The following is a 13364-nucleotide window of genomic DNA, read 5'->3' on the forward strand; positions in this document are numbered from 1 at the left end:
TAATTGTAAAATAATGCAACTTGTACAAATTGGTGCAGTTTAAACTATAAAGCAGTGGAGTCTGAATTTGTGATGGCCTTCCGTTCCCAAAACAAATGTCTAGTGCCATACTGCTGGAGGATAATAATCCTTATTGTGGTTCTTGTGTATGTTGAAAGCTCTACATGTGCTATTTGCACCTGGCAAAAGTAGTTAAATTGGCACGAGTTTGCACCTTGTGACGTGGTAACACTAGTTATCACTTCCACTTCTTATTTCAGTTCACCTCTCACAAGCATTCAGTCATGCTTAGTGATACAGTGAAATCTATGTTTCTTAGAGCGGTGTATTTGTTTATAAGATGTGATAGCATGAGCAAGGGTTGAGCAGTGATCCTTGACAGAACAGCTGGACCGGGTATGGAATTTTAAACAAGAATTATTTCTTAAACTAAAATATACTGAAGCATGTTTTACTACACAGGCAGGGTGTCCTGCACATATATAGAGGGGCAATTTCGATATGACGTCTAAATCTGATTTTTGGATGTTTTGCTGATAGTCCATTTGCAAACCAGAAAGATGTCCAACTTCTTGTTTTGAAAATGGTCATTTGCTAGATGTTTTTGTGCTCATTACATCTGTCTTTTAGGACCAAAACAAAAAACCCCTCCAAGGGAAAAATGTACAAAAACAAGCTATTGGGATGTATTTTGGGGGGGGGGGGCAGTATTCTTAGTACACTGGCCACACAGATGTCCCAGCAGAGCAGTGAGGTACCCTAGAGGGCACTGCAGTGGACTTCACATAAAAGGTCTCAGGTACGCATTTCACCATTACCCCCTTAAATTGTATGGTAAGCCCTCCAAACCCACCAGAAACGTACTGTACCCAACTGTGCACCACTACATTAGCCCTTATGGCTGCAAATGTCACCTATATGTAGGTACAGTAGGTCTTTGGTGAGTTTTGGAAGGCTCACACATTCCACCACAAGTCTACGAGTTAGTGGGATATGGGCCTGGGTCGACATTTCTACAATGTACTGCACCGACCACTAGGCTGCTTTAGGGTCCTGCTCGCTGCTGTAATAGGACTGGCCATAACGTGAAGCTGTCATAGAGGCTGGCATGTACTGTTTATTTGTTCATCTTTGGGAGGTAGAAGAGGGTCAATGACCACTGGGGGGAGTAAAGGGGGGGCTAATGTCTTAATCCCTCCAGTGGTCATCTAGTGATTTAGGGCACCTTTTTGTGACTTAGTTGTGATTCTTTATATTCACCAGTAAGCAATAGAAAAAATAGGTCCAATTTTTGGTGTAAGTGGAAGAAAGATTCTACAGCTAAGTTATTTAATGCTGGTATTTTTGATAAATCAAACATATAAATGGCAAATGCGCAGTAGAGACCCTCTCTGTCCCGCCCCTGCGTCAATATGTGATGCCGGGGGCGTGACAGAGAGGGAACCTGCGCACCTGCGAGTGAGGGAACCACCGTCGCCACCGCTCCCCCCCCCCCCCAGGGTTGCCGCTACCGCTCCCCCCACCCACCCAGAGTCGCTGCCGCCACTCACCCTCCACCCGGCCCGGGTACCTGGCTTCACTATTCAAACCGCCGGAATGCAGCACACAGCTCATCTGAGCTGCCGTTGGCCTTCCTTACCTGCCTGTGTCCCGCCCTCGCCGACGTTACGTCACACGAGGGCGGAACACACGCAGAGAAGAAGGAAGGCCGATGGCAGCTCAGATGAGCTGTGTGCTGCGTTCCAGCGGTTTGAATAGTGAAGCCAGGTACCTGGCCTGGGGGGGGGGGGGGGGGGCGAGGGGCGGCGGCGACCTATCCGGGGGGGGGGGGGCTTTCAACCCCCCCCTTCCTTTACTAGCCCGTTTTTACGGGCTCAACGGCTAGTCTGTTTAGATTTCACAATTTGTACTTAATTCACTAGGGAGGTTTTTTTGCCAGTGATGATGAACTCTGCTCTTTCAGTTAATAGTTGTGAGCTTCTTGAGGCTTTTTGCTCCCTATTTATTATGTTTGTTTTTTCTATTGCTTACTGATGTGAATATAAAGAATCTTTTGATTTGCTTTGCTAAACATTAGCACATGGCCATTAATTTGAAAAATGGAAAGTCTGCCATTTTCCAATTGCGGTAAAAAATAGCCTTAGCGTGTGGGATAGACCTGTTTAAGGGTGCGCTAAGGCCATTTTTTTACCGCAGCTTAGTAATAGGACCCCTCGGTGATTTGTTGGCGACAGTTGCATTTGAGATTTGCATAGTGATGCAGGATCATATATTATGACTGCAGCTGCGTGGACTGAGTCTTTGCTGTGGCCCTGCTGTTTCTAGCCTGTTTGGTGGAACTTTAAGTGCAGCCTACTCTTCACATTACCAGAAACGTCTCTACAATCTGCCTTTGTGCAGGGTGTCTAGTTAGAATAGCAAAAGTTTAGTTTATTACAATCTGCTATGTCAAGTACCTTATTGTAATTTCAGGATTATTGTGATAAAAGGTGTGACATAAGATTTGATTACCATGCAGCCTTTCTTTTTAAATGTAAAAGGGCCATTTTTTTACAGTGTCTTTAATATAAAATCATGTACTCCTATTATAAATGAAGAATGCTATGTTTTTACTTAAAATTTTGTATACTTTTTAAAAGTCAATTTATTATAATCATAAAGTACTGAAGTAAACTAATATTGTTTAAATAGTTTAATACTGTGCAATAAATTGTACATTCAAGCTAAAGTTGTGAAGCATTTATTACTCTTTACTTTGGTATTTGGGCCAGATTTTATTTCTTCTTTATATGAAAGAAACAGCAAAATTCTCATTTGGATTAAATGTGAGCCTTAGTTTTGTTCTTGTCATATAAAGTCACTAGGGCAGTGGTTCTCAATCCAGTCCTCAGGGCACACCCAGCTAGTCAGGTTTTCAGAATTCATACTGAATATGTATGAGAGAGAGTTGCATTCCAAGGAGGCAGTGTGCTTGCAGATCTGACTGGTTGGGTGTGCCTCATGGACTGAGTTGAGAAGCACTGCACTAGGTTGATTGATCTATAGCAATGGTTTTCAACGGAGTTCTTGGAGCACACCGATCCAGTTGGGTTTTCAGGATATCCACAATGCACACAGTCCCTTGCATGAAAACCTGACCGTTCTTGAAGCACACCCAGCCAGGGTTCAGGAGCAATGAGGTGGGTCCTCAAGCAGTACAGAAAAGAGCCTCTCTGTCTTACTGTAGTCATGTAGCAAAAATGAACTGGTTTGCTATAACAAACTTAAGGCAGGATGGACATTTTGCTTTGTATGTGACTTCCTTTGGGTAGCATCTGAAATGGATTCTCATGGTCTTTCCTTTCTTGCTGGTTTTTTGACAATGTTCTGTATTATACTTTTGTCCTGTTTCAATGTTCCTACCCTCTATTGCAGGGGTGGGCAATCACAATCCAAGGGCCAAAACCTAATCAGGTTTTCAAGATTTCTAAATGAATATGCATGAGATCGATTTGCATACAATGGAAAGCAGTACATGCAAATCATCCATGCATATTCATTGTGGAAATCTTGAAAACTTGACTTGGTTGTGACCCTCAGACTGTGGTTGCCCATCCCTGCTGTATAGAGTATTAATAATACATGCTGCATAAAGTTTGAGTGGACAGAAGCAGCTATTCATTTTTGAGCATTTTCACTGATTAGTATCCTAGTTCTTGTTAGCCTTACTTCAGTGTTTTGTTTTTTTTGTAGGCATGAAACTCATACCTCCTATGGCTCCTTGAAGAGCAACATTGTTGCATTGGCCATCATGCCCAGATCTTGAGGCCTACCAATGGATCAGGTTTTCAGGATATCCCAAATGAATATTCATGAGAGAGTGATCTGCATAGAAATCTTTCTCCTGCATATTCATTTGGGATATCTTGAAAACTTTGGCCCGTTGGTTGCCCCTGAGGCTTGGAAGTGAAGGCAAAGAGTGGATGGTCATGCTGTTGGGTAGTCCTGGGCTACTAACTCTGGTTGACTCTAGGACCGCTATGTTTAAACAGCTGTAACTGAGAAATCTTGTTCCTTTTTCTTCTCTCTACTTTGTAAATTTACATGTCAGGTGCTGCGTCATCTCTACCCAGTTGTTCCTTCAAGCTTACTATAAGGAATGTTAGTACATGAGATATTTGCATATTGGCCACTTTAGGGTATGCCAATTTTATCTCAATATTTTTTGTGGTAATCCTGAAAACCTGGCTGGCTAGTTTTGCCGGCAAGACCATAGACTTGTAAAATTGACTTCAGCTGTGCTTTTGAAGAAGTAAATAGGATGAGGAATGCATTTTAACATCCTTAACTGGAAGATAGTGAATTAGGGGTTATCACCTCATCCTAGGGACACTCCAAGCCAATCTGGTTTTTCAGAGTATACACAATGAGTATGCTTATCATATTACTCCTCTGTTATCATTCCATTGATTGCCAGTTCCTTGTAGAATTAAATTCAAGGTTTTAATGTTAATTCACAAAGCACTACAGAATATTGCCCCATACTACCTAAATTCATTCTTTAAAATCTACAAAGCAAGTTAAGCCTCGCATTCTGAGGTTATGTAGTTAATTTCCCTTCCATCCTTGTGTAAAACAACCTATTGTATACTGCTTGGATGGCCTGATTCAGAGATAGTATATCCAATGTAACCTTTGCTGAAAGGATTTGCTCCTGTTCCTTTGCAGGCGTAATTGAGTGGAATAGATTTTTGCTTGAGCTCAGGCTGATGGCAGACTTGTCTGCTTACAACCCCCCCCCCCCCCCCCCCCCAAAAAAAAAAAAAAAAACCCAAACAATTGAAAAGCATTTATTTGCTCAGCCTATTCAGTAGCCTTCAGTACTGTTACATTAGGATCATGTGTTTTCTTGAAGGTATTTTTGCTGATAGGATAGACATTCATCTTGCAGACGTGACCATATAGTGAATTTTATGTTCTTATGACATGGTTGGGTTTTAGTTTATTTTATGTTCAGATTTTATTTGTATCCCACTCTGATGTTACGATTAGTAGTTCATTCATTAGCCTTTTTAAATAGATTCATTTTATCTCATGCATATTCATTGCTGAAAAATTCTACTAGCTCAATGTTGTCTTGAGTGAGTTGAGAACCACTGCCCTAAATAATTCAAATTACTGTTTGAGATTCTAGAAATTGAATTGGCAACTTGCTTATTCATTATGTTTTAAATGTTATACTTTTATATTCTTCAAGGAAGAATTAAGAAACTATGAAAATATTTGAGACCTAAATGAAAATTGTAACTTTAAAAAAAACGATTGGTGGGGGGGGTGTTATTCAGCCTGCACTGGTGGGTAGCTTGTAAGCTGGTTCCAGCTTTGGGCTGACCTAACTTTGAATATTCAGTGGTGGGACATGGGGGTTTGTGTGCTGGACTGAGACACTTAAATTTTCAGCACATCCTAATGGATATATATGAGACTTGCCTACATTTACTTCTTATGTATACTTTATTGTGGATATCCTGAAGAATTTGAACTGGCTAGCTGGGGCCTGAGAACCATTTTGCATAAGTACTGGCCAGGGCAAAAACAAAAATCCTATTGATTGAAACATTGAGCAAGGTCACTTTTTTTTTAAATTTTTAGGAGTCCCAGTTGGTTATATGAAGCCAGATCAGGTGTGGTGGGAAACCAAAGTAATTTCTACTCTTGTTTCTTTTCTAGCAAATCCCCTTTAGGACTTGCGGGGGAGGAGTGGTAAAATAACGTATTTTATTGCAGGTGATGTGGCACTAACTTGTAGTACCTTAGTACAGCACCTTGGTAATTCCTGGAATGAATATAGATGTGCATGGCTGCTGCTGGGAACATTGTACATTTCTGGCTGCCATAATGCAGATGGAGGGTCTTAAGTTGGGCCTGATATCTGTTAAAGGGTCTTCTGGTAGGATAAATTTAACCCATTCCACCAACCCTACCCTTCTCACCCCCTCCCCAGCACATACTGTGGGTTTTCCTGGTGGCTAGTAGGTAAGTAGAAGTAATTCCAAGCCAATCCTGTGCCATTGAGCTCCTAGGTTCAAAATGGTACTGGTTGACACCTGACAATAATGTTATGGTACTATCACTCAGGGCCAAGATCTGCACCCTGGACAATGACCATGACTTCCTTTCCTTCTCGGGGCTGCAACGTTGCCTTCATCTTCAGGCCCAGTTGACAGCGGATGTGAAAAGATTCAACTTGACAGTCGAACTGGGGACCTTCCAGAGGTCAGCATGAAGGCGTGGCAGCCAAAACTATTCTAGTTTGTTCATGAAACCCTTCATCAGTATGGTTTTAGAATTCAATGAGTCTAATTTTATTTCATAAATAAAAGATTTACAGAGCATATTGGTAACTGCTTTGTATTTCATGAGCAGGTTAATAGCTTATGAACCAAAACCAGCATAAAATAACCTACATCTTGGCTAGGTACCACAGCTTCATTCTAGGAATAGGCAAGTGCATTTTTCTTTCTGGTCACTAGAGGTCATCATTATTAAAGAAACAGCTCTCTAAATACCCATGAAGAGTTGTCAAGTGCCAACCAGCTCAAATCACTGATAACAGGTGGCAGTGTATTTTCAGAGCACTTAGACTTACAAAGTTACATAGCAAATGCTTTGAAAATGAGCCCCTTAGTCCTGTATTTAATATTACTGTCAATTATGAAGTAGTAGGAAGGATCTTTACAACATGATTGCCAGAGATTTTAGGCTGGCTCTTCTGTGCTTTTATATGTTATTGTAGGGGTGGGCATCCTTGGTCCTTGAGGGCCACAACTCAGTTTGTTTTTCAGGTTTTCCTCAATGAATAAGCATGAGATCTATTTGCTTGCCTTCCCAATTGCTCTTGCCGCATCATCTTTCAAAATAGTGGTGTGTCTCAACCCCACTGAGGCAAGAGCAATTGGGCATGTATGAGATCTATTTGCATACAGTGGAGGCAGTGCATGCAAATAGATCCCATGCCTATTAACAGAGCTATTGATAACTGCTTTGTAGTTCATGATCTGATGTATATGTTGGACTTTGGATGTTTTGTACTAGATGTCCCCAATCTGAATAGGAAATACGGCCATTTTTGAAACTGTAAAATGTCTTATCTTTTTTTGAAAATACCATTTGTACCAAGGGTTTGTGCTCTGTGCGTTTATCTTTTCAGGCTGTTTTTGAAAAAAAAAAAGTACAAGTGAAAAATGTAGAAAGTCAAGTCATTGGGATATAGGAGGGGGCTAGCATTAGCAGACTGGTCCCCCAGACAGTCCAGGAGAGCAATGGGGCATGCTTAGCCATCCCATGGTAGTTTTGGGATGCTTCCCATGTGATAAAAAATAGAATTTATTTTTCAGTGCTGGGGGCGTGTATGGGGGCAGAGAGTATGTGTATTCTGTACTAAGCACAGCTACATTGCCGTGCGCTAACCAATTAGCACGTGGTGAGCACATGAGCCGTTAACCACCTACAAAATAGGCAGTGGTAAGGGCTCACACACTAATGGCCATGTGCTGATGGGGAAATTAGTGTGTGGGCATTAATCTTCACAGAAACGGAGATTTGCCTTGGTGTTAGTACTACATAAGTATTGCCATACTGCTAGATTTTGCAGTAGCTTTTGACACTGGATCACAATATCGTGCTAGCATGACTGGCAGAACAGGTGTCAGTGGAACAGTACTTGCTTGGTTCGGATTCTATCAGACAGGCAATAGTCCATATTGTGCAGCAGCACCTCATCACCAAAATGGACATTGACCTGTGGGGTACCACAAGGATTGATACTGTCCCCTATTCTTTTCAATATCTACCTCAAACCACTAGCCAAGCTGATTCAGTTTATGGACACTCAGTTCTACATCTATGAGGATGAAGTCCAGCTACTCGTACCCATTGAACCTAATTTTACCCACAACCCTGAATAAACTGACTACCTGTCTACATCAATTCAAGCATGGGTTAAAAACAACAAACTTTGCCTGAACCCAAGTAAAACCGAGATTCTATGGGTCCATAACACAAGTGGGCACATACCTAACATCAAAATTACAAGTCACAATTCTTGGAATACAGCTATATTCAACACTTACTCTGATTCCCCACCACCACCACCCAAATCCAAGCAGCCTTCAAGAGCAGCTTCCATCACTTGTCTCAACTATGCTGCCTGTCTCATTACATTGAGGAGACAAGTTGTGCATGTCATGATAACAGATAACATCAAGACTGGATTATTGTAATGCATTGGTCTGACTACAAAGGGTCTGCATCAGCTCCAATTGATACAGAATGCTGCAGCAAGACTAATAGGTTGTAAGTGATGTGACCACATCACACCATTTTTGCAAAAACGTCACTTGCTATCAGTACAACACACGGCCACATTTAAAACTCTTATGTTTCATCTTCAAGGCCCTTAAAGGAAATGGCCCAGAGTACTTGAAGAACAGGATCTCCCTCCACACACCTCCAAGGTCACTCAGGTCCTCCTAAGGAGTATCCCAAACTACACTCCAAATGAACTCCCTCAAAGTCTTCGCTTAACACATGTCTATCTGTACTTCGCATCAAGAGAAGCATAACTAGCCGAAGAAAGGACGTGTTGATGCCTCTGTGCAAGTCACTGGTGAAGCCCCAGCTTGAATATAGTGTTCAGTTATGGAAGCCGTATCTTGCTAAGAATGTAAAAATCTTGAAGCAGTCCAGAGAAAGGCAACAAAAATGGCATGGGGCTTGCACCAAAAGATGTAGGAAAGAAGGGACAGAGGAGATATGATACAGATGTTTAAATACTGGGAAAGTATTAATATAGAAACACCTTTTTTTCAGAGAAAGGGAAATGGTAAAATTAAAGGACTTGAGCTGAGATTGTGGGGTGGTAGACTTAGGAGTAATGTTAGGAAATTCTTTTTCATGGAGAGGGTGGTCAATGCCTGTAATACCATCTCGAGGGAGGTGGTAAAAACAAAAATGGTGATGGAATTCAAAAAGGTGTGGGACGAACACAGAGGATCTCTAATTAGAAAATGGATGGTATTAAAAAAAAACTTCCTTAAATGGCAGTACGTATGAGTGAAGCTTAGATGGTAACTCCGGCTGTGAAGAACTAAGGCCGGTGCTGGGCAGACTTCATAGGCCTGTGATCTGTATATGGCAATTCAGTTTAGGGTGGGCTGGAAAGGGCTTCAGTAGCTGGAACTGAGGACAATTCTGGGCAGACTTTTACTGTCTGTGTCCTGCAAATCTTTAGCATCATATCTATGCTAGTTGAATGTTCTAACGTTGAATGCTTATTAGGTGTATCATTAGTATTATGCTAACATTGTATTATGTCTCTGGTATTTGAATTCCAGTGCTTTTAAATGTGTATATTTTTATGCTGTTTCATAGTAGCTATATAATTAGGTTTCAGTTTACTGTTTTCAAGATTACCTCATTTATTGTATTTACTTTTATTCTTGGTTATTTTGCTATTGTTATGCTGTTAACAAAATTGTAAGTTTTTTTATGTTAAACTGTACCCGCTGTACATGGCCTTGGGTGAATCTTTTCATAAAGGTGGTTAATAAATCCCAATAAATAAAATATTTATTTATATGTATGTATTTTACTCATACCTTTTTAGTAGTAGCTCAAGGTGAGTTATATTCAGTACACTGGATATTTCCCTGTCCCTGGAGGGCTCACAATCTAATTTTGTACCTGAGGCAATGGAGGGATAAGTGACTTGCCCAAGATCACAAGGAGCAGCAGTTGGATTTGAATTGGCCACCTCTGGATATCAAGACCAGTGCTCTAACCACTAGGCCACGCAAATAAATACAATACAGATTCAGATAGGCTGGAGTGGGCTTTGATGGCAATTCAAGTGGTTGGAGCATAGTACAGAGCTAGGCGCACTTCTACAGTCTATGTCCCAGAAATATCAAAGACCATGATCAAGTATATAATATCATGTTCATTGTCAATTTAATCATGAGTTGATACCTATGACTGTTGGGCAGACTGGATGGACCATTCAGGTCTTTATCTTCTGTCACTATGTTAGTACCTTATTTTCTTACTCCTGTTATCTATCTGTTCCATCTTGCTGATTGGGCTTTTGCTTTCCTATTTTTACTTTGGCCTTCTTTTCCATTTTTTATTCAAATTTGATTGTTTTAATTGTTAGCCACTATGACCTGTGATCAGCAATAGAGGGAGATCAAGTTTTTTTTTAATAAACATAAACATGGATGTAGCTGACAGTAATCCAAAATGTTAACATATAATTGCTGGACATACTCATGACCCATCCATATCTTTCCCAAGTCCACATCTCTTGCAGTTACGCACTAGAGCACTTACCCACGGATTCTATATATATTGCTAATGTTAGGTTCTACTTATGCACTGAGTTTCAGAAATGTGTTCTAAAGGATGTAAGGCACAGAAATGAAGCAGAAATTGAAAATCTGCGTAAAAACACAGTGTTTCTGTGCCGATCTGCAAAGGCAGTGTAACAATGGGAGGGACATGAGTGGGTCAGGGGCATTCCCTTAAAATGCACACACTGTTATAGAATGGTGTGGATTCATGTCCAACCTGCACACCAAGATTTATACCTCGTGTCAGCTGGTGTAAATCCTTGTACCCAAAGTTGAGCGTGGATCAGTCCTGGAGCACCCTTTGTACAATACCATTCAGCACTGATTTTTCATCAGCACCCGATTATCGATGCCATACACTGAATCTGGTCCTTAGGCACAAAGTCATAGAATAGCGCCTAAGTGCAGTTATGTGTGTAACTGCTATTTTCCCACTTTTTAGTTGCATAAATGCTGCTTTTGCTGAGGAGCTATGTGACTAATTGGCATCATAAGAACATAAGTGTTGCCATACTGGGACAGACCGAAGGTCCATCAAGCCCAGAATCCTGTTTCCAACAGTGTCCAATCCAGATCACAAGTACCTGGCAAGATCCCAGAACAGTAAAACAGATTTTATGCTCCTTATCCTACAAACAAGCAGTGGATTTTCCCCATCCATTTTAATAATGGCTTATGGACTTTTCTTTTAGGAAGTTAGCCAAACCTTTTTTTAAACCCTGCTAAGCTAACTGCTTGTACCACATTCTCTGGCAACGAATTGCAGAGTTTAGTTGCATGTTGAGTGAAGAAATATTTTCTGTGATTTGTTTTAAATTTACTACTTTTCGTTTTATTTATGAAATTTTTAATTACAATCAAGTATAATACTTATACAGAAAAGTAAAAAAACTGGCACGACATTCATTGTACAAAATCATAACAAAAGCAAACTTCCTGCCAGATTTACTCAAGTCCACGATTTAGGGATTCAAGATGTTAAACAAATGAAAATATAGTTTTACATAATTTCTTGAAAGGCATTTGCTAAGTCTGACTACCCAAATAAGTTAATGATTAATTTTTTACTATGACATTGTTTAATGATTTATACTGAAATATAGCCTACCATGTTATTGTGTAAGCCACATTGAGCCTGCAGCTAGTGGGAAAATGTGGTGTATAAATGTGTTAGTTAATTTACTGGTATTTATTTATTTATCAAGAGATCAGTTATTACGACCCCCCCCCCCCCCCCCCACACACACACACACACTATTCCTTCTAGCTGTTAAAGCTGTGAGCTGGAAAGGTTCAAAGAAAACATATTTAGTCAACTGATATTTAATGACACATTTACAGGGGTATCTTGAAAAAAAGGTTGCCCCCAGTTGAAGAATTGCTGGCGTCTCCTCTGAGTATCTTTGGATACGTCAGTAAAAATTTGGATTTGCTGTCCAAGAAAAGTTTTTTTCTTTATTCTTAAAGATCAGTTTCATTAACCAGTTCATGTCAGGTGCTAGAGCAACAGTAGCAATTAACGTTGACGGTGTTACCAACTCATCAGACGATTCTAATAATGCGGAAACATCTAGTTCTTGATTGTCTTGGTTTTGCTGTAATTTTGTAGGCAAATAGTATATCTGGGAAAATGGAGGAGTGGCTTCTTCAGCCACTCCAAGTGTTTCTTTTACATATTTCCTTAACATATCTCATGGAGGAATAGTGAATTGTTTAGGAAAATTTAAGAAACGGAGGTTATTACTCCTTACTGAGTTCTCAACAAATTCAGTTTTCCTCCTTAGAAGTGTCAAGTCTTTAAATTTACTACTTAATAGCTTCATTGCATGCCCTCTAGTCCTAGTATTTCTGGAAGGAGTAAACAAACAGCAGGTGCACTATATACAGTGAGGAGGATAGTGCTGCAATATCCTTCTCATCTACTCCGAAAACCGTGTGCACTGGTTTCAAGAGCCACAGAGAAGCTACTTGGCTTCAAATTTTAATGGCCTGTAGACTGACACATGTAGCCTCAAACCAAGTTCACCCCCTTATTTCTGAAGGCAGTGCCTCTCCCCTCCCTGGTGCTTTGATTGTATGACGGTTTGATTTCTATATTACACAGGTTACCAAATGAACCCTTCAAGCATAGTTCAAAGGCGTACACTGAATTACTAAATGCATATTGATGAGGTTCTAATGTAGCTAAAATGGGTTGTTATAGAAATGGTTATCCACTGATTTTAGTTTACATCAAAAATTATGCAGCTGTCTCCAATTATAAACTGGCAATCCATTTTATGCAGTCCTGAAATAATGGCACTGCAAGTCAGGAAGAGCTTTTCAGGTTTGCTTTCTATTGTTTAAATAAAATGGCGAGACTCCTGATTAACCTCATAATTGGGTGTCTGTTTAGTTCTTTCAGCACTGACTGGATTCACTTTAAAGAAACTTGACAAATTCAGATTTTTAGCATGATTGTTTTTCTGTCCTAGGTTTCTAAAATAACAAAGTGCAAAACATTCTCCTTGTTTTTACCTCTTACAGTCTCTTAAATGTCTCTGCTAATGTGATGGCATACAGATGTTTAATATCTCAAATATATACACACTGGTGTGTTTGACAGAAAATACAGGAATATGCAAAAAGCTATCAAAAATTAGAAGACCTCATGAAGACCGTTGTCAACGATATTGAGGCTCAAGATTAAATGAAGCAGCTAAACATTGTACTCGGTCAAAACATAATCATAGGTCAAAAACCTCCCAAAATAGTTTGATAACTCCCCCCAAAACAAAACTTTAATTTTCATCTATAGAGACTACCAAACATCTAATGTATCAAAAATAAAACTAATAAAAAAAGCACTTAACTTTGGACGCTGATTTCACTATAGGTTAGATTTCTTTTTTATTATTTTTTTTATTTATGCAATTTTAAATTTCACAAGAAAGTATCTTGTTACATGTAACATTAGGTACATTTGTGAAACATGTA

The sequence above is a fragment of the Microcaecilia unicolor genome, chromosome 6, assembly GCF_901765095.1.
Source record: "Microcaecilia unicolor chromosome 6, aMicUni1.1, whole genome shotgun sequence".
In the NCBI taxonomy this organism is placed as follows: domain Eukaryota; kingdom Metazoa; phylum Chordata; class Amphibia; order Gymnophiona; family Siphonopidae; genus Microcaecilia; species Microcaecilia unicolor.